This window comes from Musca autumnalis, unplaced genomic scaffold, assembly GCF_047663935.1.
Source record: "Musca autumnalis isolate F117 unplaced genomic scaffold, ASM4766393v1 scaffold_4, whole genome shotgun sequence".
NCBI lineage: Eukaryota > Metazoa > Arthropoda > Insecta > Diptera > Muscidae > Musca > Musca autumnalis.
In genome coordinates this window covers 9,641,111-9,665,410 of record NW_027411977.1, presented here as the reverse complement: position 1 = coordinate 9,665,410, position 24,300 = coordinate 9,641,111, and the positions used below count along the sequence as shown (strand labels likewise).

Here is a 24,300-nt window from a genome sequence, read left to right as displayed (position 1 = left end):
ACATAAGAAGCATGGCATTCCTGCTGAAGTCATATCTGATAAAAGACTAAAGACCAAGTTCGACCTAATAAAAAGATTTCAGAATCACATTTGAATTAGGTCGAACTTGGTGTTTAGTCATTTACCAGATATGACATAAGCAAAAGTGCATGCTTCTTATGGCTAGGCCTTTAGTTACACCAAACTACTTTTTGCCGATATTGACATTTATAATATCCGACATCCACCACAATGTAGACCAATTCGATTATAGATAGACGCTCATCGAACGCTCATATCTAGATGAACTAACATTTCAAAAAACATATCACGATGTTCTTGAACCAACTTTAAATGGAAGTTGCTTACACCTGGGAAGTTTGTGCGGATTCTGAAACTACAATGTTCATAGATGAGATAATTAAAAAAAAAAACAAACAAAAAAAAAAACGGGTGCGTTTTTTTAAATCGTGGTCAAAGTTCACATTTTAGGGGCTTTTTAGGTTTTAAGAATTTTGCATGGAAACTTAAAGCTCTATCAAAATGGAAATAAAAAATATGTTGTAGTAGTGAACATTTTCTATGATATTTTCGTAGGTTTTACTATTTTTAAGATATAGAAGTTCGAATTGGGACAATTCACTGACTTTATCGTCTCCCTATAAAACAATATCATGATTGTAATTTCCCAACTTAAACTTATACGCTCCACGTCAGTAGAATAGAACACCTAAATTTCTGTTAATGTTAGCTTATTTATCCCGAAGCGAATGAATCTACGTTTTTAATCTTGTGGGGATTTAAAGTCTATGATGTTCCGTATCAAACACAGAAAAAAATTTGTTTCTAGCTCTTCGCGAAATGATTTTCTGACCAATTTTCCGATAGTACTATGAAAAATAGGCATTTATTTTTGGTCATCAGGATAGAACAGTCACTTTATTTTCTCGAATTTTTGAGATATTAACGCCGATTTTCCTTTCAGTCGATAAAGCAAGGCTTTCTAGTCATTTTTCACCAAAGCAAACCTGTAAATTTTTCCGCGGGCACCGAAATAACAGCGTTAAAGGGTTTAAATTGACAGATATTTGAAACATCTTAGAATATCAATAGGAGTCGCGCAGTTATGTAATATTTCTTCTCAATAAGATAGAATATGACACAGACAACCTCGACGGATACAATCGAGTGCTTCGGATGCTGATAAGATGGAACATTTTCAAAATAATTATGAAAAACGTCAAAATTTCTTGTAAAAACCATGAAGTTTATTCAATAAAATGGTTTTTCCGCGAAGAAGTCTGCCGTTTAAAGGTTTGGAAATATGTTCCAGATTTAGAGGAAAATAATCTGATATGAAAACAACCGCTATTTTAATACACTGAGGGAAACACTGTAAAAATTGAAACATCCTAGGAAAAAATTACAAAAGCTAAACTTGAAGATAATTTATATATTAGGATGTGTAAAGTATGGACCAAATCGGTCAATCCCGATTTTTTTCCGAAAATGTATAAACTTTTGTGGGGAGGTACGTGAAGGAGTGTACCTGGCTTATCTTCAAACTTAAACTAAGTTTGGACAAAATATTTGGAAGGCCACATTTTGGACGGAATCGCCAGATGCGTTCGAGAGTTATCTGGCGCTCCAACCATTACACACGGTGTCATAGGGATTTGTTGCACTTTCAGCCTATTTTCCCAGGAAGTATGATCTTGCCCCTGAAGAAACTTGTACCGTCGTATGGGTGGCAGTGAATACAAGTTGTTACAACAAAATCAAAGCAATTCGAGAGCAGATCCTAAACTGAACTTTTCCGACATTTTGTGTGGGAGGTACCTGAACCTCATCTAAGTGTGGTAGAAATTTCACGATCTGCAAAGTATGGACCACATCGGTAACTCCTTTTAAGAGTTATCGTGCGCACAAATTTTCCGAACTTTTATGGTTGAGGTACCGGAAGGAGTGGATTGATATGGCCCATCTTCAAACTTCGAACTAAGTTTGGATAAAATGTTACGAAGCCCAAATTTTGGACCGAATCGGTTAATCCGTTCGAGAGTTATCGTGCGTACCAGCCAGCCAGACAGACGGACGGACATTGCTAAATCCACTCTAAATTGTCTGAAACGCATTTCGTCCAAACATACTTGGGGTCTAAAACCATTAATTCGATGAGGCACATTTTGCCCGCGTGAAAGTGTATATACTCTCGTTAGCATAAATGCAGGGGTATAAAAATGGTAAAACCTACGAAAATATCAACTTAAAAAAGTCAACTTATAATACTATGACATATCCTGTCGACATAAAAATATACCGCACGAAAAATATTTACTTTCAATTGAAGTCGCTCATACGTTTTAAGCCCTCAGAAGCTTTAAGACCTCGCCACTCATTTGAATCAACGAAATAAATTAAAAAGAAAGCAGACATCACGCAATGGACACAAGCGGATAATGACCTACGATAATTTCAGTTTTAATACAAATATATCTACAATTCTGCTAAAAATAGATTGTAATAAAAATAAATTCAAAGAAGTAAATAAATAGTAAATAAAAATACCTTTATAGTTTGTTTTCCTTGTTGCACATTTTCAGGTAAATATTTGTTTGTGGCATATCTTCAGGCGCAAAAGTAATAATTCGGCTGGCAAAGGTTATTCTGTCTTTATCACATATCACTTAAAAGCCTATTTCAAAGTGTTTACTTATTCTTAAATATTTATTTTTTTTTACAATAATTGTTAACAACTTATGTTTGAAGATATTTTACTTCTTAAGTTTTAATAAACAATTTTCTGATTTTCTATAACAATAACACTTTACATTTCAAACATTCACTGCATGTTTTTTTTAATTTTGTCATCAACCATAACAAACACTTTTTATGTAATCCACTTGTATTGCAATAAATTTCACTAAAAATATTTAATTCTACACCTTAGTTGTTGGGGCTTTTTTTTCTTCCGACGTAATATGCAATTTAATATTTTTTCATGTAAATCTTTTTGTATTTTTTATTCGGTTGCTTTGCTATGCTGGCGGCTGACGGCAACGATGATAACAATGCCCCAAAATCTAGACTAGAATATCACACAATGACCAACAGCCGTATCCGAATGAGCAAACATTTTTGAATATTCTAATGTCGAGGTCTGAGATTTTGTTTCTGGCGTTTCGTTTTGAATTCGTTTGTTGCTGTTTACCGCTTCTCTTTAGGTCGCGCCGATTTGCGTGACAATTTGTGTTGACAATTGTTTTCGTTCACGTTTCGTGTCGTCTTTAGAAATGAATGTCGTTGATGCTGCTGCGGCTTCTGACGTTGCCACTACTGTTGCTGCTGCTGCTTTAGATGGGGTTTGTTGTCATAGTTGCTGATGTAATTGTTATTGTTGCAGTTGTTTTTATTGTAGACGAGATTTTTCTTATGCTAATTGGTCATTTATCTAAACACGTTGTTGTTGTTCGGTTCTTGGTTATTATTCAAATATTTGGCATTTTTGTTTTTCTTTGATAATGTTCCTATTGTAGCTGTAGCTGCAAAGAAGAAAAGAATATAAAGACGCTTTAATAAACAGTGGTACAAAAACATACTGAGAAAGAAAGGATTGGTATAGAAAATATAAGGAAATATAGGGGATGTTAGACACCAACAAATGCCATCTCATTGACTTCAGTATGAAAATGTCCAGGACTTATTTTGGCCAAAAATGGTCTGTATAGCGATGTTATTAGTTTTCGTCTGTCAACAATATTGTAAACGACGTATAAACTTCATCAGTTTTAACATATTATGAGGATTCGTTTTATACTGAAAGGCTATAGTTTTGAAAATGAAATAAAATAGCGACTCACGTTTGAAACCTGATGATGGTTTTAGGAATATTGCCAAGTTTATGGGTTTGAAATGAAAGGAAATCAATCTCGTGTAAGACCTACGACTATTACAGAAACTATCTGATGACGAAATAGATATCACAATTACCCAGTCCACTAACAATAATGACAGATTGGCATATATCCTCAAAGTATGATAAAAACACAAACATGATTTTTTATTTTATTTTATTATTTATTTTTAAAACGCTACGTTATGTTGGTATCCTACGCAGATATCCTAGAATAATCTACCCTACGAAATCCACGTCGCACAGTGATTCAAAATCAAAATTGCCAGGCCAAGTAACGTCACATTTTCAACGGTGGCGAAATTAAAAATTGGGAAAAATTTCCAAAGCGATATTTAACTATGCCGATGTCCTTGTATAGTCGGTACAGCTCGTGGCTCATATGACGTCAATATTCAGATTTATCCGTAGACCTTATAAATAAAAATTTTATACCCTCAGTTTTTAGACTAACGAAGGTATATACACTTTCATACGGGCAAAATGTGTTTCATCGGAATAAAGGGTTTTAGACCCCAAGTATATTTGGACGAAGTCTGTTTCAGACAATTTGAAGTCGATTTAACAATGTCCGTCCGTCTGTCTCTCTGGGTGGCTGGTGCGCACGATAACTCTTGAACGGATCAACCGATTTCTTGTCAAAATTCTGAATATTTTCTCCAAACTTAGTTTAAGTTCGAAGATGGGCCATGTCAGTGAACCCCTTCGGGTACCTCCCCCACAAACGTTCAAACATTTTGGCAAAAATGGTGCGCCCGATAACTCTTGAAGGGAGTATCCGATGTATTCCATACTTTGTACATCGTAATATTTCTACCATACGAATATGGACTATATCGGTCCACTCCTTTGGGTACATCCCACACAAAATATCGGAAAAGTACAGTTTAAGACCCCCTCTCGAATCCTTTTGATTTTTGTTATAACATCTTGTATTCCCTTCTCTCGTTACGACGGTGCAAGTTTTTTCCAGGGCGAGTTCACACATTCTGAGAAAATGGCCTAAAAACTGTAAAACCTCACTATGGCACCATGTGTTCTATAGTGTTGTGCCAAAGGAACTATATGGAACTATCTAGTTCACTTCGCAGTTCCAATGGCCCACATTTTTTCTTTGAACAAACTGCGTATACTTATACTTACTATCACACGTTATATTTCATGATGTTACTCATACGGTTTGGAACTAGTAGAAGGAACTAGGAACTAGATTACCCAATTTTAGTGTTCTAAGATGGGCCATATCGGTCCACTCCTTTAGGTACCTTCCTCACAACAGTTCAAAACTTTTAACTAAAATAGTGCTTAGTTTATGTTTAAAAGTGGGCCCAATCGGTCCATTTCAAATGATCAAAATTTTTGTTTAAGTGCGGTTAAGGGTCTGTGTGAAAATATTTTGGAAATGTTTAGAGAGGGTACTCCTAGTAGCCCTGTTAACAGCGATATCATGTTTTTCGTGGACAAGTCCATGTTTCCTGATATAATGGTCCTATCGAAAGCAATGACTCCCAAAATAAGACACACTTCCAAAATTGACTATGTCGGTCCATTCCTTTAGGCACCTCCGCCGTAAAACTTTTAAGATTTGATCTTAATCCATATTTTTGTCGGGAAGTTAATACAAACGTTTTTGGGAAAAAGTGTTTCAATTCACCTCTGTCCGCAAATCCGACTGATAATTTTTTACATCTTTGCAACACGTTGTTCTCTGGGCCCCTATTAAGACGGTACAAATTTTTTCAGGTACAAGTACACAGTTCCTGAAAAAAATACCCCGAAAGTTGTAAAAAACGCCTATGGTTACCATGTGTAGCGACTGGTGTACACGACAACTTGCGAACAGGATATTGAGTTGGTTCAAACCTGTGCAGATGCAGCTTACCGTTACCTTACAAAATTTTAGATTTAATGTTAGCTAAAATGGTACGGTGAGTATTTCATAAACAGAGCAACCGATTTGGTCGAAACTTTGGATCTCGTAATACTTTGTCCAAACTTAGGGATAATCGGTCTACCCCTTCAAAGAAGTTCAACTTTTTGTTTAAGAGCAGTTTAATGTATGTTCCTGATCCTTTTGCAATTTTTACCGAGTCTGCTCCTGTTTACAGCGATATTGTGTTTTTCGTGGGCAGTTCCAAGCGGTGGCCAACTGAAATGACTGATGGTTGCGATAACTATAGAAAGGAAGGAATTAAAAAAAATTCCCAAAATGGGCAATGCTGTCAATTTCTGCAGCTACCTCCTCCGCATCACTTTTGAGCTTTAATCCAAATTTGTTTTACTATGTTTTCTATTTTCAGATTTTTTTTTAAAGAAGCCGCAGCCAATATCAAATTGGCGAATTATTTAATTGGCCATAAGCTTTAGCCATTTACACAATTTCCCAACCACTCCTCGTTAGTATTGGATAGCAATAGTTCGGATAACTTTACTTTTCATAACCTGAGCACACTATTGTTATCGGTTACAAGATTACCTTCCTCGGGTATACAGAAGGAAGTGTCTATACCACAGTCATCAATTTGAAGTTTCACTCTTTGGTATAATTTCCTGTCTTTATTCTAGCTCCTGTATATCTCGATTTTTTCCAACTCCCATTCCATTTCCATTTCTTTTTTTCTTGCGAAAGAGACGTTTCTTTCCTCTCTCTTTTCCTCCCAATATCTTTCAAGTGTAGTACGCCTTGCTACTGATTGCAGAGTAACCCTACCATGGGTTCGTTGGTGAGGCACGTGGTATGGATTTGGCAGCTTTTAACATGGAGTATATTCTTGGAAAGCGTAGTGCTTCCATTAAGCAGTTGGGCAGGTTGAGTGAGATATGTTTTAACTATCTGTTTGCAGCTTTCCGATGTTCAACACCCGTATTGTGTCTGTCCGAACATTATTTGCTACGCTTAATAGTAATGTTTGCTCCTCGGATCGGTCGTATATCCAGCATACTCGATGAATGTGTTCTATCTTGTTGCGTGATCTGGTAATCGTCAGGAGCCCTTCAGATGTTTTTGAAGTGAGATGTTTTATTAGCAGAAGGAAATTTCCATGATATACTTAAAACTATAGCCTGCTGGGTGAATATCCGAAATTAGCAAATAAGTGTAGTAAGGTTCGCCGTTCGAAACCTATTGACCCCAAAGACAGAGGACTGACGTGGGAAGTCAACAGGAGTATCTCAAGTGAATTAAAAACAAGTAAGAAAGTCAGCTGTGCCGGCAGAGATATACTCTCAGCCTCGGGCCTACTAAAAAGAAGCAAGCACAATATTTTTAACGCCTATAGGGGTTTTTTGAGTTTTTTGGGCAATTTCTCAAGAAGTATGGATTTGCCCCAAAAAAAAAATTGTCTTAGCTAGGACCGCATTCACAAAACATTGACAACAATTTAAAAATACGATCCCAGACAAGTCCTCAAACGACACTATTTCCAAACTTTGTGTGGAAATAGGTACACTGCGCATTCTTAACAGGGACCGCAAGAAGAACTTTTTGGAAAGAATGTCAAAACAACCCGAGATGAGCTGTTAAACTCCACTTTTCCCTAATTTTGTATGGGAAGTACCCTGATACATGACTATATAAAATAATACGATGTGCAAAGTTTGGAGCAATCAGAAACTCCCTGCGAGAGTTATCATGCGGATTTGCCATTTTTCTTGGAGCTTTGTATCGTCGTAAAGGTGGTAGCAAGGGCAACCTGCTGAAAAAAATTTCAAGATGATCCGAGAGGAGCTCTTAAACTTCAATTTTTCCGAATTTTGTGGGGGGTACCCGAACCCAATCTATGCCTGAATGTAATATTATCATATGCAAAGTTATGACCATATCGATTAATCACTTCAATAGTTAACGTGCGCACCATTTTAGTGGAAATGATTAAACTTTTGTGGGGGAGGTTCAGAAAGGAGTTGGACAAAATATTAAGAATGCCGAATTATGGACCCGAACAGTTGCTTCGATCTAGAGTTATCGTGCGCACTGGCCAGCCAGACGGACGGACATTGCTCAACCGACTCCAAATGGTCTGAAACAGATTTCGTCCAAACATACTTGGGATTATTATTTCGATGAGGCATATTTTGGTCGTATCAAATTGTATATTAGGGTTATGACTTTTTGACCTTTTTCTCAAAAATGGTTTCCTGTAGCGGTAATGAGTGAACTATTGCCTATTAATGACTAAAATAACGTTTATTATATTTAAGTATTAAAAAATGTCACGCACAAACCATTTAAAAAAAAAATTTGAAAGATTCCAGGAAATGAAAAAAAATTGAAACCAAAAATATTTCCTGTTGCACGAATAAATGACATTTTGCTGTCATTGATTATAATAAATTTTATGATTAAATATAATAACTTTTATTCCATTTATATAGTGAAATACAATTATATATTATATAAAATTATATATGTATACGTAATGATATGATGATAAAACAAGTAAAAAAGTATCAGTCGCCTTTGCCGACAGAGATATACCCTCAGCCCGTTCAAGAAATATCGTGCATAGCATTTATTGACATTTTTTAAATATTGGGGGGAAGTACCGGAAGTTGTGGACCGGCATTGCCTATCTCCGAACTGAAACTAAGTTTGGACAAAATATGAAGAAGGCCAAAATTTGGACCAAATCGGTTGATCAGTTCGTGCTCTCCGGCAACTACATATGGTGCCCTAGGGGTTTTTTTAACCTTTCGGGATGTTTTCTCAAGAAGTATGGATTTGCCCCTGAAGAAACTTTTACCGTCGTAATCGAGGCAGCGAATGCAAGTTGTTAAAAAAAATCAAAGTGATTCGAGAGCAGGTCTTTAAGTGATCTTATCCAAAATTTTGTGTGGGAGGTACCCGAAGGAGTGGACAAATATAGTCCATATTCGAACCTTATCTATATATGGTAGATATGTTAGGATGTGTAAAGTAGGGACCAAATCGGTCACTCCCTTCAAGAGTTATCGTGCGCACAATGTTTCCGAACATTTTTGAACGTTGATGGGGTGGTTCCTTAAGGAGTGGGCCGATATGGATTATCTTCGAACTTAAAATAAGTTTGGACAAAATATTACAACGGCCAAATGTTGGACGGAATCGGCAGATCCGTTCGAGAGTTATACTGCGCTCCAACCACAACACACGGTGTTATAGGGGTTTTTGCACCTTTCAGGCTATTTTCTCAGGAAGTATGAACTTGCCCTTGATAAAACTTGTACCGTCGTATGGAGGGCAGTGACTACAAGTTGATACAAGTGGGAGTGGACCGATTGAGTCCATATTGGAATCTTAGTCTTGTAGAAGTTTCACGATGTGCAAGGTAAGGAACAAATCGGGTACTGCCTTTAAGAGTTATAGTGCGCACTAATTTTCCGAACATTTTCGAACTTTTGTGGGGGAGGTACCGGCCGGAGTGGACCGATATAACCCATCTTCGAACTTAAACTAAGTTATCGTGCCCTCCAGCCAGCCAGACAGACAGACGGACGGACATGGCTAAATCAACTCCAAATTGTCTAAAACGGATTTCGTCCAAACATACTTGGGGTCTAAAACCATTATTTCGATGAGGCATAAATGCTCGTTAGCATAAATGCTGAGTGAGAAACAAAAGATTATGGCATTTTGGTTATGTCGTGTGGCTCGAAAGCTTATTTTCAGTTATACACTCCACGTCAGTAGAATAGAACACCTAAAATTCTGTTAATGTTAGCTTATTTATCCCTAAGCGAATGAATCTACGTTTTTAATCTTGTAGGGATTTAAAGCCTATGATGTTCCGTATCAAGCACAGAAAGAATTATGTTTCTAGCTTTTCGCGAAATGATTTTCTGATCATTTTTCCGATAGTACTATGAAAAATAGGCATTTATTTTCGGTCATCAGGATAGAACAGTCATTTTATTTTCGCGAATTGTGGAGATATTAACGCCGAATTTTCTTTCAATCGATAAAGCGGGGCTTTCTAATCATTTTTTACCAATTAAACCATATAAATAATTCCGCGGACGCCGAAACAACAGCATAAACGGGTTTAAATTGACAGATAATAGAAACATCTCGGAATATCTATAAGAGTCGCGCAGCTATGTCACATTTCCTCACAATAAGATAGAATATGACACAGACAACCTCGACGGATACATTCGAGTGCTGCGGATGCTGATAACATGGAACATTTTCAAAATAAGTATGAAACACGTCAAAATTTCTTATAAAAACCTTGATGTTTTGTTCAATAAAATGATTTTTCCGCGAACAATTCTGCCTTTTAAAAGTTTGGAAATATGCTCCACATTTAGAGGAAGATAATCTGATATGAAAACAACCGTTATTTTAATAAACTGAACGAAATTTTAATACTTTTTAAAAGCAACTTACGCAACCTAAAATCTTAATTTCCATGACTGTATTTTCCCGCGAAAACGGGGCTTTTACATATGCAAGTTCAGTTTAACAAGTAAAAAAGTATCAGTCGGCTTTGCCGACAGAGGTATACCCTCAGCATGTGTATATTGAAACAATTTTTTCCCAAAATACGTATGTATTCAGGGGGTTTTAAAAAATTTGGGCGTTTGAACCGACAAAAATGTTGATTAGGATTAAAGATCAAAAGTTTTCCGGAGGAGGTACTAAAAGGAATGGATCGATATTGACCGTTATGGAAGTGGATCTCCAGCCACAACATATGGTGTCATAGCGGGTTTTACACTATTCGGGCTGTTTGCTCAAGAAGTATGGACTTGCCCCTAATCGTAATTGAGGCAGCGAATGCAAGTTGCTTCAACAAAAATCAAAGTGATTCGATATCAGGTCTTAAAGTGAACTTATCCGAAAATTTTGTGTGGGAGGTACCGGATGGAGTGGACAAATATAGTCCATATTTGAACCTGATCTATATCTGGTAGATATATTAGGATGTGTAAAGTATAGACCAATTCGAGCACTCCCTTCAAGAGTTACTGTACGAACAATTTTTCCGAACATTTTTGAACTTTTGTGGGGAAGGTACCTGAAGGAGTGGACCGATATTGCTTATCTTCAAACTTAAACTATGTTTGGACAAAATATTATTAAGGCCATATTTTGGACCGAATCGGCAGATCCGTTCGAGAGTTATCTTGCGCTCCAACCACCTCACACGGTGTCATAGGGGTTTTTCTGCAACTTTCATGCTATTTTCTCAGGAAGTATGGACTTGCCCCTGATGAAACTTGTACCGTCGTATGTAGGGCAGTGAATACAAGTTGCTAAAACAAAAATCAAAGCGATTCGAGAGATGGCCCTAAACTGAACTTTTCCGAAATTTTGTGTGGGAGGTACCCGAAGGAGTGGACCTATTGAGACCATATTGGAACCTCATATTACTCTGGTAGGAAATTTACGCTGTACAAAGTATGGACCAAATCGGTCACTCCCTTCAAGAGTTATCGTGCGCACAAACTTTCCGAACATTTTCGAACTTTTGTGGGGGAGGTATCGGAAGGAGTGGACCGATGTAGCTCATCTACGAACTTAAACTAAGTTTGGGCAAAATATTACGAAAGCCAAAATTTGAACCAAATCGGTTCATCCGTTCGAGAGTTATCGTGCGCTCCAGCCAGCAGGACAGACAGACAGACGGACAGACAGACGGACGGACATGGCTAGATCGACTCCAAATTGTCTGAAACACATTTCGTCCAAACATACTTGGGGTCTAAAACCATTATTTCGACGAGGCACATTTTCATCGTATCAAAGTGTATATACCCTCCTTAGCCTAAAGGCTGAGGGTATAAAAAACGACTAATTCGTAAAATCCGGTATGGAGAGCATAACCTGGTCCATTATTATTGGAACATAACACTATTGAAAACAGTCGCGGACGCCGAAATAAGAACACATATAAAATGTAAAGTCCAAAGGGTGTGTTCAATTTGAAAAATGTGCTAAAATTTCCCTCAGTGTATTAAAATAGTGGATGTTTTCATATCAGATTATCTTCGTCTAAATGTGGAGCACATGTCCAAACCTTTAAACGGCAGACTTGTTCGTGGAAAAGTAATTTTATTGAAGATAAATCAATGTTTTTATAAGAAATTTTGACGTTTTTCATACTTATTTTGAAAATGTTCCATCTTTTCAGCATCCGAAGCACTCGATTGTATCCGTCGTGGTTGTCTGTGTCATATTCTATCATTTTGTGAAGAAATATGACATAGCTTTTATCTGTCAATTTAAACCCGTTTACGCTGTTGTTTCGGCGTCCGCGGAATTTTTTAAATGGTTTTATTTGTGAAAAATGATTAGAATGCCCCGCTTTATCGACTGAAAGAAAATTGCGTTAATATCTCCACAATTCGCGAAAATAAAATGACTGTTCTATCCTGATGACCGAAAATAAATGCTTATTTTTCATAGTACTATCGGAAAAATGATCAGAAAATCATTTCGCGAAAAGCTAGAAACATAATTCTTCCTGTGATTGATACGGAACATCATAGGCTTTAAATCCCTACAAGATTAAAATCGTAGATTCATTCGTTTTAAATTTAGGTGTTCTATTCTACTGACGTGGAGTGTATATCAGATTATCGTTGTCAAAAAAGCTCATATAGAAAATTTACTTTGTGCGTGAGATTTTTTATCAAATCACCTTTTAATTAAGATTTTATCTAATCTTAGGTAAGAACTCATTAAAATATCATACAGGGATACGAGGTGGTAAAAAATGCATAACCCTAAAGGCTGAGAGTATAAAAATAGTACCACAACAGTTTTACACGCCATCTTCAAATATCAGTCGAGGTCTCAATCCGAAAACGCCGTGTTACAACACCTAGAACTTTTATAAACTTTCATATCGACGCCTCCAAACAATAGTATGCTAAGTCGACTTAGCATGTTTTCAAGTTCTTTACATTTTTATATTTAACGTCCTTTAACTTAAATTCTGTCAAATTTTGGTAATAATCGGTCAATCCGAACAGAAGTTATAAACAAATATTGACTTAGCATAGTACTGAAGTTCAAAAAAATGTCCACACTTTGAGAGCTTCTCCTGCAAAACTCACTTTTTAGACTTAGCATACTATTATTTGGAGGTGTCGATATGACCTATTCGAGAATGTCGAAAGAACTTCCCCTCGAAATAGTCTAAAACGTAGGGTCAACAAATGTAGATGGTAGACATGATGATAGACGGACAATAGACAAGAAATGGGTTTAACTTGCAACTTTCTACAATTCCAACCCCAAATTCGATAAATCATTGATTTTTATGAGAATAGTCCCACCTTGTACTTTTAGGAATGTACGTGGGAATTTTTTTTAGTCAAAGTTTTAAATAATTTTCCGAATTTTACTTTCCACTTTCCGAATTCTTAATGTTCGCTTTGTTAGATCCTACATATAATACACACTTGATAGAAACACTATAATTTTTTTGAAACACTGTAAATATTTACATCTTACATACATATGTATGTATTTATGTCTGTATATTTGCAACGAGATATAATAGACAGTTTTGATTTACACATGCAATTTCTTTGAAAATTGTAGGGGGCACACTGCTCATGTGAGTTGATGAGCTGATGCTCTGTGGCTATTTTTTCTGGCATTATCTGCGACAATTACGATTGATATGTAATGTGTGTTTTTGGGTTTGTAATGGCTGGCGGTGGTGACACTTCCTAGATGTCTGGCCATAAACAGATGTTGGCAAATGCTTACTTGGTCACAATCATTTTGAAATCTATGACGTGATACATTTCGGTGAGACATTTTTTGCAGCTAGACATTTTTGTTTTTTATGAAAAGGTTTTGTTTGTTTCGTTGTTGTTTTTTTGTTCTGTTATGTGAAATGTCAATGTCGCCACTTTGTGTTTTAAGAAGAAGAAGAAGAAGGAAAAGACGACGAGAAGAGGGATGGATCATTTCAATAATAATATATTACGTTATAGTTTTGATCACATGCCATAGCATTTGTTTGTCTTTTGAGAATCTGTTTTCAATTTCTTTTCACTGTCAGTCTGTTCGTTTACCTGTATCTGCAACAAAAAGCAAATAAACAATTCATACATACACACATCACAGAAAAAGTTTTTCATCATTTTTCTTATTTTTCCCATCAATAAAACTCATAAACATTTCTGAAGTGACCACACAAATGACCGGGTTTTCCCTGTATGCACACCTACATACATATATACATACATATTTCAATAGCCGGCTATCGATTTGTTTATTGTGTATATGCTTGTCGTTTTTTTTTTTTCAAAGAAAGTTTGTGCACATGGATTGCATGTTTTTGTTTGTTTTTGTTGCCACATCATCTGCAGATATAAAAATCAATTCGAAGTGCCGACATTATTCATTGTGTGAAAAATAAAACACCATAAAACTCGTGATGCCATCACATCGATGTCCAACAATGTGTGACAAATCAAAGAGCATTCCAATACCAACACCAAAGGAAAAACAGTGTGTCACAAAAGAAAATCAACAAATAAATACCAAAGAAGAATGTATAAATTTGATATAACATCAAAATTCCATTGATGACGGACAAAAGAAAACTTGCAAATATTTGGCAAAAATCACAAAATATTCATACATACTAGTTGTGGATAGTTGTCGTATACATAATATCAATTCACATAACTCATAACACCAATGTCACCACCCACAACCAAATTGGCTCAGAAATTTCAACTCAATAAATAATTATATTGACAGACAGATGAATGGATGTCTACATTTTCACAGACATGATTAATGACTCGATCGTTATAATAACTATTTGGGCTATGAGTACGAGGTCCGGTACTAAAAAAAATTCTATAAGATTGCTGGCCCACCAATGACACTGTGTAACAAATTCCAGCACAAATTGAAATTTCGTTCAGGAATTAATAAGTAAAAAGGTAGCAGTCGGTTTTGCCCTCAGCCTGTGACTTAAAGAAAATAAGAAAATCCAAATCTTTTACTCCTGACGTCTATAACAAATATTGATTTCATTTAAATCGAGAGTTTTTTAATTCTGTGATTTTTATAGACATTGCCCGAGAACGGATATATGTATGTACATGAGTTCTTCGCCATCATATAACAAAAACAACAAACATTGTTCCACAACATCACATACGGGACAAGGGAGACTTCTCTCATATCAATGAGTGCACCCCGATTCATATTTAGCTCAATGATATGGGACCTACTGCTTATTGCCGAGTCCGAACGGCGTGTTCTAAGACACCACTTATAGAGAAGTTTTTCAAGGCTGAAATACTCAGGAAATGTCGCCAACATTACTGAGGGGTATTTTGCCACCGTTGAAAAATGTTTGGTGTTGCCTGGCCGGGGAATCGAACCACCGACCTTCTGCGTGCAAGGCGGGCGTGCATACCATTGCACCACGGTGGCACCCATCATATATGTATCGTAAAAATTACAAGTAAAAAAGTGTCAGTCGGCTTTGCCGACAGATATATAACCTCAGCCAATGTGAAGTGAAACTTTCACCTACGGACAGATCGAATGTATTTAAGGCATCTTCAGAATTTTGTGGCCCTTTTTGAAATTTGAACTTGCCGACAAAAAAGTGGATTAGGAATTAACAGCACTAGACACAAAAATCAAAGTGATTCGAGAGCAGGTCCTAAAATGAACTTATCCGAAATTTTGTGGAGGAGGTACCACAAGGAGGACAAATATAGTCCATATTCGAACCTGATCTATATCTGGTAGATATATTAGGATGTGCAAAGTATGGATTCAATCGGTCACTCCCTTCAAGAATTATGGTGCGCACAATTTTTCCAAACATTTTTGAACTTTTGTGGGGGAGGTACCTGAAGAAGTGGACCGATATGGCTTATCTTTGAATTTAGGCTATGTTTGGACAAAATATTACTAAGGCCAAATTTTGACCGAATCGGCAGAACCGTTCGAGGGTTATCTTGCGCTCCAACCACCACACACGGTGTCATAGGAGCTTTTTGCATCTTTCAGGCTATTTTCTCAGGAAGCATGGACTTGCCCCTGATGAAACTTGTAACGTCGTATGAAGGGCAGTGAACACAAGTTGTTACAACAAAAATCAAAGCGTTTCGTGAGCAGGTCCTAAACTGACCGATTGAGTTGAGACGACATTCTGTGTTAACACAGCCCCCAGTGAGTTGTCGTCGCCAGATCACGGGACTCCCCCGTAGTCCCCCCAACAGCAGCCACACACGCAGCACTTGACACTATCCGTTGCTGTTCCAATCCCTGAAAATGCATTCTTTTTGCAATTTAATTGCAATGGATTCCAATGTATGATCGAGTGGACTTCATGAGTTGCGAGAATATAACGGTCGGGGCGGTGCAGGAAATCAAGCTTAACAACAACTGCAGCTTTCAGCGTTGTGGTGGTTACAAGGTACTGAGGAAGGATTGCACCAGAAGTGGAAGTGGTGAATTAGCTATTGCACCAGTCTGTTCAATACAGACCTATCACGCTTGAGTATGGCTCTAATGACCAGTACATGGAATGTATGGGGATAGCATCCCACCCAACATTAGCCCGCATTTGAAAACTCATAACCGTCTGGTCTTGGGGCATTCGGTCCTCGGAAACGACCAGCGGAGTATAGCGCTGGCTGAGCAGATATGTAACTCTACGTTTTGCACGTTCAATGAGGACGCCACTACCACAATTAGAGGAGAGTGTCACAGTTCGCCAGACATAACCATCGTGTTACCTGGTCTGGCAAATTTCACTTGGATCAGACCATCTCCCCATAATTATATCCATCAGCAGACCACACGATTTCATCACCTCTAAACGCCGCATTTTCGTCAATCATGGGAAAGATAATTGGCCGGGTGTCAGAGAGCTCACTAATCACCGCTTCAGAGTTCTGACGTTCCGAGTTATCAGTACTGCAGCAGCCGCTCGCAATATACCTGCTGGTCGAATACCCAAAGTGAGACCAAAGTGGTGACGGGATTAGCAAATGAGCGTGGCAACTTCACTTACCCCAGAGTCAGAGAGCTGACATTGGAAGTTAACAGGTTAGTCAGTTAGCATATGCGGAACAAGTGGTTAAATTATCTGAAGAGTTCCAAAATTGTAGCCGGAATAAGTGAAATGTGGGCAATGGTTGTCACTCTCGAACCCTTTTAAGAAGGAATACAGGACCTCAGTCATGATTGGCGTCTGTTGAAATCAAGATACAGCTCGCAATTTTTATACCTTACACCACAATGTGGAAAGGGTATTATAAGTTTGTTTTGGTAAAAATTCATGTAACACCGCGAAATATTCGTCGGAGACCCCCAATGTGGTATAGCAATCTTCATATCTCGACTAGATAAAGCGATTTTGAGATGTGTGTCCGTCCGTCCGTCTGTCCATTATAAATTGTAAACACGCTCCAGGCCGCAATTATGGACCGATCGTCACGAAATTTTGTATGGAGGTCGGGTTCAGGCCAGAATAGATCCCTATTCTTATTGGTGGTGATCGAGAAATATTTAGCGGGTGAAATGGACCAAAAACATAACATTTATTGCGGCTCTCTAGGTAGCAATAATAGTCCGATCAATGCGAAATTTTATATAAGGTAAGAGTATATGACAGAGAAGAAGCTTGCAATTTGAGATGGCGATCAGATAACTAATATCGTTATTCATGGAAGATACATTCCGGAGAAGTAAGCTACCCTTGGAAATGGAACTCTTGACCTTTCAATTGATGCCAATTGTGTTGGTGTGCATGATCAGCTAACAGAGTTACATCCCAATATTTTCAGTTATTCGTATATAGTGTAATCATAAACTCGTTAGAGGTCGCAATTTTACCCCAATAGTCACGGAAATTTTCACCGGGTAAGAGTTTAGGTCAAAGAAGACGCCTACAATTTTGAATGATAATCTGATATTATTTAGCGGGTGAAATGGACCATTACTTTGGTATGAAAAATATACAAATTTTATTTTTGGTCGATATTTTAATTCTTTGAGGACATATATCGGCAAAGTAACCGATTTTGATTTGTGAAAAGCTAGTTCCCAGGGGTAAAGGTGTAGGGTATCACATGTAATTTGGTAATTTGGCATACATTTGTTATTTATCTACGTTGGAGGTAAAAACGTTTCCGATATAAATTCGTCGGTATAGGTCCACGTTTCGGTATGGCCCCCGTACATCGGTACCTCCCGATTTTCATAGTTCTGAAGGTTGTGACGTCAATATCCCACCGAAAGACTGAAATTTGTTATTTAGTGTTTGTTGGGGTGTAAAACGTTCCTCCAGAAATTTGTCGGTACAGGTCCACGCCTTCATATGGCCCCCATAGAACAGTACCTCCGGATTTTCGGTATTTTGAAATGGCTGAAATTTGGATTTAGTCTACGTTGGAGATAAAAACCTTTCCGATTGAAATTTGTCGGTATAGGTCCACGTTTCGATATAGCCCCCGCAGAACGGTACCTCCCGATTTTCATAGTTCTGAGGGGTGTGACGTCAATATCCCACCGAAAGACTGAAATTTGTTATTTGGTCTCCATGAGGTTATAAAATAGAGAATTATCAGTATAGAAGCCCCATAGAAGCGTACTTCTTAATTTTCGGTACTTTTAAGGTTTTAGCCACATTATCTTACCGAAATATCAGAAAGTTAATATTAAGTCTTCTTTGAGTCTAAAAAGTTTCCGCCAGAAATTTGTGGGTATAGATAGACGTTTTATTATAGCCCACATACCTCCCGAATTTCGGTATTTTGAACGTAGGCACATTGTTTTACCGAAACGAAAGGAAACTAGTTATTCCATTTTACTTCAATACTACTCGTGGTGGAGGGTACAACAAGTTCGGGCACGGAGATTAACACCATTCTTATTTGTTTTTTACATATTTTAAATACCCTGTTATAAGCGGTCAAAGAAAGAGTCCGACTCTATAATCGACTATCGCATCAGTACTGTTTGACATTTTATCGTGGAAAGCTCACGCCTCTACAACATTTACAAATCGTTCAACTTTATAATGAAAATTCGCGTTATATGGGGAGTGTGTTTCGAGTCTAATTTTGTTAAGTGATGATTTCTGACTTTATGGGTATGTAAAGAAACAGAATTGCCACATTTGGGAACCAGAGCAACTTAAAGAGATTCAAGAGCTGTCACTTTATCCAAAAAATAACGGTTTGTGTGTCGGTGGAATCGTCGGACCCTATTTCTTCAAAATGATGACGGTTAGGACTTCATCGTCACTGACGACCGTTATTTCGCCGTGATAACCGACTACATATTTGATATTTGGTTGTAGCTCGTAATCTCGGCGACATTTGGTTTCAACAAAACGGCTCCACTTCCCACACATTTCATCAGTTAATGGATTTATTGAAAGAACACTTCGGTGAGCACGTTTTGGACAAAGATATCACTTCGTTAGACTTTTTCCTGTGAGAATATGCAAAGTCAAAATTGTATGCGGATAAAGACGCTGCGATTCCGGACTTGGGGGAAAATATCAGACGTGCCATTCGCCAGTTACCAGTCGAAAAGCTTGAACGAGTCATTAAAAATTGGACTCAACGGATGGACCGTCTGAGACGTAGCCTGGACTAATATTTGTTAGACATAATCTGCAGAAAATAAATGTCATCGAAAGTTCTTTCAAATGATAGTAAACATTCCCCATTCAATTTGATTTTTCTATGTTTTGTTCTTTAAAGAAAGTAGGAACCTCCGAATGGATCACCATTTACTTAGCTCCTATATACTTCATTATCCCATATCAGATTAAAGCTGCGACAAACTCTGAATTTTTAATTAATTTACAGAGTCACGTGTTCCCAGGACCTAAAGACATGGCTTTCCTTGACGAAAAAAATGTGTGAATTTAACTTGAGGGGCCCACTGTAGGCAATAAAACGACAAAATAATGAATCATACCACCGGCAACAACAATGCCATCACAACCAACCCACAAACTGGACACTACATACATATGTATGTGTAAGTATATATGTTTGAATGTAGATACAACAACTTGTATGCGACTGCAACACGCCAACAGCAATGTGATTGTGGAGTCAGAACTTTTTAATATACACTTACAATTTAGGTCTACTACTCAATAACATACATATGTATGTGTGTAAGTATGTATAAATGTTGATGTACTCGGAATAAAATAAGTTGAAGGAGCAACATAACATTTTAAGAAATAAAGTCATTTCTTTGTACAAAAGAGGCCAACACAACAAACATCAGTTCACATACATAAGTATATGTACATACATATGTATGTATATAGTACTTGCCAAAAAGAAACCATGGTAATGGTAAGCAGCGGTATGTAATGGAACATAAACAAATATGTATGCACAACCATACCAATAATTGTATTGCTGGCGTCGACAACGGCAATGGTGGCGGTGGAGGTGACGTCGACGACGTTTGGAGTTTTGTTGTTATCCAAAGGACTAAACAGGCCAGCAAGTTGACTCACATGGGTGAAAGTGGAAATTTTTATGTAGCCAAGACAAATAGCTTTTAAGTGGTGATTTATAACGAGGGGGTTGCTTTTGTCAATGCGGTCGAACGAAGAAAGGTTTGGCAGCAAGACAAAAATCATAATAATTGGCGCCAACATAGTCATAAAAAAATGAGACTCATTTCGTCATCGTTGTTGCATGCAGCAGGGTAGGTGGGGTTTCTTTAATTTAGAGGGGGTTGAAATTTACAGTCACTTTTACATTTTCTTAATTTATTTTATATTTTGTGAAAACTATATTGTCGTTTAAATTCTTTAAAATAATTTATGATATTATGGCTTTTGGTTTAATGTTTTGCTATTTAGTATTTTTTTACTCAAACGCCCACACACACATTTTTCTTCCATACGCACTGTGATTTGTTTTTAGTGTTTGCAACACACAAGCAAAATTTGTTTCCACATTCACACAAACACACACACACACACTCACTGAGTTACAACTTACACATAAAGTGTTTCCTTCCTTCAAGTTCAGGTTCATGGGTATTAAAAACCTACAGACAGATATATAATTAAAACAAAAATCTTTCTGGCGAATGATTTGATTGGAACACAGCGATTTTACTAATTTTACTTATATTTTGTGATTATTTTGTTGCTAATTTTATTGCCAAAAATTTTGTTTTTTGTATATTTTGTTGTATTCCCAGGCATTAACATGAGGAGTATTGATTTTTTTCTTAACGGAGCCAAGAAAATTAAGTTTTTTATTTATTATTTTAATATTCTAATGGTTTATATAATTCATTCGAATGGCAGCATTTTAAAGTTTTGATTTTATTCGTTATGTATTTTTTTCTTGATTACATTTTTTTGTTTTTATTTTGTGCTTTTATTTTATGTTCACTGTATTATGTTATTGTGCTTTGTTTTTTCTTTTATTAGCCAACCCGTCTTCACTCAATGAAAATTTGTCCGCAACTACTTTGTCATCGGGGAGACCTGGCTACAATTTACCCCACATAAACAAAGCTCTCTCTCTCTCCATGTCTCTCTTGGACATGCACATACGCTCTTTAGTGTCCCATACGTTCATGTGATAAATGAGAATCAAACATTTCCATTTTCTAAAGCACTTTTCAAAATAATTCACATTTTCCCGTAAGAAAAATCAAAACAGCTGAGATGTTCCTTCAGCAACCGGAAACAAGCTCAGAGAGTATAAATTCATCAGAGAGAAAAGTCGTGTGGGAGTTCTTTATTTTGATACTGTAATTTGATTAGGAAAGCATAACAAAATACAAGCAGCTACGAAAGTGGTCGACTACTTGGTATTCTACATCATAAAATCGGGTCGTATGAAAATTTGCAATATTTTTAGACGTTGGTAGAAGTCCGATTCAAAAAATGTGCAATCGTTTACCATGTCCTTCCATCGCACAGTCGGGAAAAATGCAGATCTAGCGCAAAAAGTAAAAGTCGATGTTTTATTGTATTTTATAGATAATTTGGATAAGCAAAGCTCTAGATTGGCAATTTTACTTGATTTATTAATAAATTTGGTAAATTTTTATTTTTGCCCCTAGAACGGTAACGTCCGATTTTCGATATTTTAAGGATTTCTACAACAGTATTCAACCTACATATATTTGGTATTTAGTCTCCGTTGTGGTTATGTATACATTGCTGTAAGAATTGTCGGTACAGGTCCACGTTTTGATATAGCCCCCATAGAAAGGTACCGCCCGATTTTCGGCATTTTTATATAAAAAAGTAATTATAATAATATGGTTATAATATCTTTCGTTCCTGCAGCTAAAATGTTAGCAGATTCGTTAAGAAGTATGTGCACTAAACATAAAACAAAAAATCTACACCCCATCCCTCGACACTCCCTACTAAATAGCTTGACCAATATAAGTTTAAAGAAAATCATATGCCACATATTTTAATTGACAAATCCGAATTACAATAAGTAATATGAGGGTCACTAGAAAACTATCTGGCCTAGACAACACGCAGTGTCGCCAGGTGTCATTTAACATTTTTTTGGAAAGTTTGACAGTTTTTAGCCTAAGCGTACTCAGGATAGTTTTACATACGACCATGCGTAGAAATACAGTGGTTTTGAACGCTTTTACAGCAACTTCTGGCGACTGCTGCTATTTTTCGGGTTCGTATTTTTTCGAAATTTCTTGCAACGATCAAAACGGGATCCAACGAGAAAAACCCCATTTTTGCCGCCAAGTGTTCATGCGATATCAAATGTTAGTTGGTGGAATAAATGCCCAAGGATGTTTCTATATCACGGTATATAACATGGCATTATCCGTTCACACACGGCTTAATTTTTTCTGGCACAACGGCCGTTTTTGGACGACCCTCACAAACTTCGTTTTTTTGGCGAGTGTTGGCCACCCTTAAATTCATTAAACCAGTTTTTCATAGTGCTATAGGATCAGTGTTGTCAGTATTGGGGATTTTTCCCCAAATTGGGGAATTTTTATTTGAAATGGGAGAAAAAATTCGGAAAATGTTGAGAAAATCTGAAAAATATTTGGGGATTTTTGGGGAATTTCTTTTTTGACTAATTACTTCAGATTATCTGACAGTTTTTAATTTCAGAACGTGAATAGTACATAGTAGCCCACACGTGACGCACAAATAACATGCATCATATACTAACTGGCCGCAGCTGTAATAATTTATGATAGATTTGAAGTGTTATCATGCGGTTTGAAGACAGACAGCGTACTAGAACAGTGGGTTGAATTGAAATAACATTTTCCATCATTTCTACTGCTGAAGGGGACTTAACTGCAGAAATAATTTCTGGATTGATGGGCAATGATGAAATTAAACTTTATTTAACATTCATAACTCCAATTATAAAAGAGATAAATATGCTTAGGCTCGTTATTATATCTTTTTTGTAGTTAAATGTTGGCCGATATCGGACAGATAACTCGTGTTTTATTCCTACAAGTTTGCTTTAATAATAAGTGTCAGATAAATTAAAGGGAACTTTGTGTTCCTTTCAAAATGTAAATTGCGCCCAAAAACAAGAACAATTTGAGAGCAAATTCAAATCAACCAATCCGATTTGAGTAAATTCGGAATGGAAGATGTGAAACAAATCCCTGGTAATGTGAACTTTATTCCTTATTTTTCTTAAAGTAAGGTATAACAAAAAGGGATTTTAAAGAAAAGATGTAAGAACGGGCCTTAATCTAATTTTTCAAACCGATGCACATTGCTAATATGCATTTTTCCCTGTGCCATTGAATATTGAAATATATAGAAATCGATTGAAAACGACTCGGAATGAGAAGCCATGGACCTGACTTTAATTTTCACTTGTACTTTTGTTGAGTAAACAATTATTAAAGTTAAAAAGACCAGCGCTGAATATCTTAAACGCTGTTAATACAAATGCTGAAACCGATGTCTACAAATATGAAAATTTTTTAACTTACAAGCAAATTTACCCCACTATTTGCAGCAATTCACTGGGTAAACACAATTTTAGTTGTCAACACAAAAATCTCCACGGATGTTTTCGAATCGCAATGGAGAAAGTTATCATTCGTAAATTGGAGATGGTATTAAATATGCTTTCCATTCCAACAAATAATTCTTAAGTAGAAAGAGTCTTCTATTTTGAACCATATTCAGAAATAAAATGCAGTACGAGTTACTAGAATAAATAATCAATTTTCTAACAACTACATTTGTTGTAGAAATTTTGACCCACCTAAAGAAATGTTACAACTCTTTCATTGTACAAATTTAAATAAATCCAATGAGACTAATGATTCTGAATCAGTTGAAAGTGAAGTTTTCAATATCGTTAATTTAATTCATACATAAGTGTATAGAATACTTTACAAGTTTAATGATATGAATTTCAATAGTAAAATAAAACTACTTTTGATTTTTTTGTAATCA

At 36.7% G+C, this 24,300-nt stretch overlaps 1 protein-coding gene across 2 annotated transcripts in view; it reads right to left on the bottom strand.

Moving 5' to 3' along the window:
• The window catches only part of INPP5E (Inositol-3-phosphate synthase), a 33,804-nt gene extending 12,469 nt beyond the window's left edge, over nucleotides 1–21,335 (bottom strand). Inside the window, exons 1-3 of one of the 2 annotated variants that reach the window (XM_073981071.1) lie at nucleotides 21,220–21,335; nucleotides 20,858–20,906; nucleotides 2,548–3,521 (exon numbers count right to left, since the gene is read on the bottom strand). The gene's annotated coding sequence lies outside the window, so the exon portion shown is untranslated. The remainder of the gene's footprint in view (nucleotides 1–2,547; nucleotides 3,522–20,857; nucleotides 20,907–21,219) is intronic. The other variant, XM_073981072.1, reaches the window with a different exon arrangement.
• Between the last annotated feature and the right edge of the window lie 2,965 nt (nucleotides 21,336–24,300).